Raw genomic sequence first — 2,899 nt, 5'->3', positions numbered from 1 at the left:
TGAGAGAGTTAGCCAGATTCTGGCTATATCTTGAAAGAAGAACCAATTGAGTGTGACTATCATAAACAGAGAAGGGTGAAAATTGTTGTGAAAGTCTTTTGCATGACAGTGGAACCAGAGCGAAGATATGAACTGTAGAAATAATAAGGAGCAAAGTGCACATCCAATAGGATTTAAGATGTGGTATCACTTTTGTGTGTTATTGTTTTTTTTTCCTGGTGCTGTTTTGTTTGTTGTTGTCTCTTGTTTGTTTGTTTGCTTGTTTTTTGTTTGAAAGAAAGAGAGAACATAAAGTTGGGTGGGTACAGAGGTGGAGAGGATCTTGGAGGAGTTGGGGAAGGGAAAACAGATCAAAATATAGTGAATGCTCCCATCTTCAAGTATAGCAGAGTGCCATTAATTCTGTCAGGAGCTGTCTTTCTTGCATGGTGTGGCCAGGCATTAGCTGTATATCCTCTCAATTTCTGTTCTTTCTTTATCCCTGCACATCTTGTAGAGAGGGTAAATTTTGGGTTGAAGTTTTTATGGACACCCAAAATTCCCCTCCCTCTACTAGGAGTCCTTTCTGGTTAGAGGGTGGCCTCTCTAGTCTCCATGCCCTCCTCTAGTAGGGTTCTCAGATGGAGTCACCTCCATATTCTCCCAGCAGCCTACCCTCTCATAGGTCTTCAGCCTTTCTCAGAGATGCCCCAGGTCACAGTTTAGGCTTGTATCCATTTTTAAATTGGATTATTTTGTTTGTTGGTGTTTAATTTCTTGTGTTCTTTTTATATTTTGGATATTAGCCCTCGGTCAGATGTAGGGTTGGTGAAGGTCTTTTCCCAGTCTGTAGGCTGCCGTTTTGTTCTGTTGATGGTATCCTTTGCTGTACAGAAGCTTTTCAGTTTCATGAGGTCCCATTTATTAATTGTTGATCTCAGACCCTGAGCTATTGGTGTTCTTTTCAGGGAGTTGTCTCCTTTGCCAATGAGTTTAAAGCTCTTCCCCACTTTCTCTTCTAATAGATTTAGTGTTTCTGGTTTTATGTTAAGGTTCTTGATCCACTTGGAATTGAGTTTTGTGCAGGGGGATAAATAGGGCAGATTGAAGTAGATGCTGAGACTGACAGCCAACGTTGAGCAGAGCACAGAGAGCTTTGTGGAAGAGTGGGGGGAAGAATGGAAAGATCCAGAGGGAACAGTAGCACCACAAAAAGACCAACAGAGTCAACTAACCTGGGCACAGCAGGCCTGGTGGAGACTGAAACACCAACCAAGAACTGTGTATAGCTGAACCTAGGTGCACTACACACACGTACATGATAGGCAACTTAGGCAACTTGGTCTTCATGTGGGTCCCCTAGTAAGGGGAGCAGGGGCTGTCTCTGGCTAGGACTTTCTTACATGCTTTTTGATCACTTCTCCTGATGGTGCTGCCTTGCCAGACTACTGTGGTAGAGGATGCATTCAATCCTGATGTGATAGGTGGGGAGGGGGGGCTCCCCTTTTCTGATTGGTAGGGGTGGGGGAATATGGGGAAGAGGGGAAGAGGGGAGAGATGAGACAGGGAGGATAAGAGGAAAGGGACTACAATTGGAACGTAAAGTCAATAAATAAAGAAATAAATTATTTAAAAAGGGGAAAAACAAAAAACAAAATATAGCAAATGCGCATTTTTAAAAAGTAAAATGATAAAAAATGTTGCAAGCTCAAAAAAATAAAATATGAGATATATTAGATAGAGTTGGGGTCATAAATGTCTGTGACTCACAGCACACAATGGCAGATGAATGGAGAAGAGTGAGGGCTGATTATTATACAGCACTGTAGAGCAAGTGCTAGTAGGTGTATCAGTAGATGGCAGCACTAAGCAGGACTCGTGGGGAGTATCTGAAGGTAAGGGGGTTAAGGGTTTCTTTTTTTTCAGGATTTAGGGAGGTTATATAACCTGGAATCTATACTAAGAAACAGGGGCATGCCTCGACTATACATCTTGATGACTGGGACAACGGGAAGAAATTGTGTTTCTGCATGAGGTTTCAAGAAAAGCAAGGTTTACAGGAGACATCTGCGTAATTGGCAAAGGATGCAGGGAAGGGCAGTTTGGAGCAAGTTGATGCTGTGTAGGATTCTCTAACAATGGCCTTATGATAAGATCCTACCTTGCTCGTATTTTCAGATAATATTTTCTGTTGTTTGGTATATGTCACAATAATATGAATCAAGCAAATTAAACCAAACTAAGCAAGACTGAATACATTATTTACATAAACATGCTTTTATAGCATTTCTGAAGCTAAGACAAACAGGCATCTTTAGTTATTTCTTTTAATACATGCCACAGACAACCAGATCATATTTATTATACTTTCAGGGTATTTCCAAAATTCATTACCGTTTTTTCTTTCCTTATAATTATGACCTGGTACATACCTTCCTTTTTTCAGAAAATATTGAAACAATTTTCTAAATGCCTTCATATCTCTACTATTACCTCCAATTAATCTACTTTTCTAATAAAAAGAACATGGATTCTGAAATCTGATATGTCTTGGTTTGCATATTAGCTTTGAGACTTAGTATAGTCCAAGAGAAAAGATAATTAGAGCTTTATGAGCTTAAACTTTCCTCACCTGTCAAAATGGAACACAATAAAAGTATCTAATTTACAAGGCTGCTGCTAGAGTTAAATGAAACAGCACCTGGCTAATTTATGGCACTAAATGCTGCCCAATTAATGTTAGTTTCCAATTTTCTGTTATAGCTCTCCAGTATCGTTCTATAGTGGAAATTTGATTGTGTGAAAAGAAACCTCAGCATCTCTTTCACTACAGAAAGAAAATTTTCTACTGTGGCATAAAACATCATCGATAGGACTATACTCCATTGGTGATAAACCTCCAGGCTTGAGTTCTAATTGG

This window comes from Acomys minous (genome assembly GCF_964271855.1).
Source record: "Acomys minous genome assembly, chromosome: 14".
NCBI lineage: Eukaryota > Metazoa > Chordata > Mammalia > Rodentia > Muridae > Acomys > Acomys minous.
The sequence above is the reverse complement of the archived record's forward strand: the minus strand, read 5'-3'. Positions refer to the sequence as shown.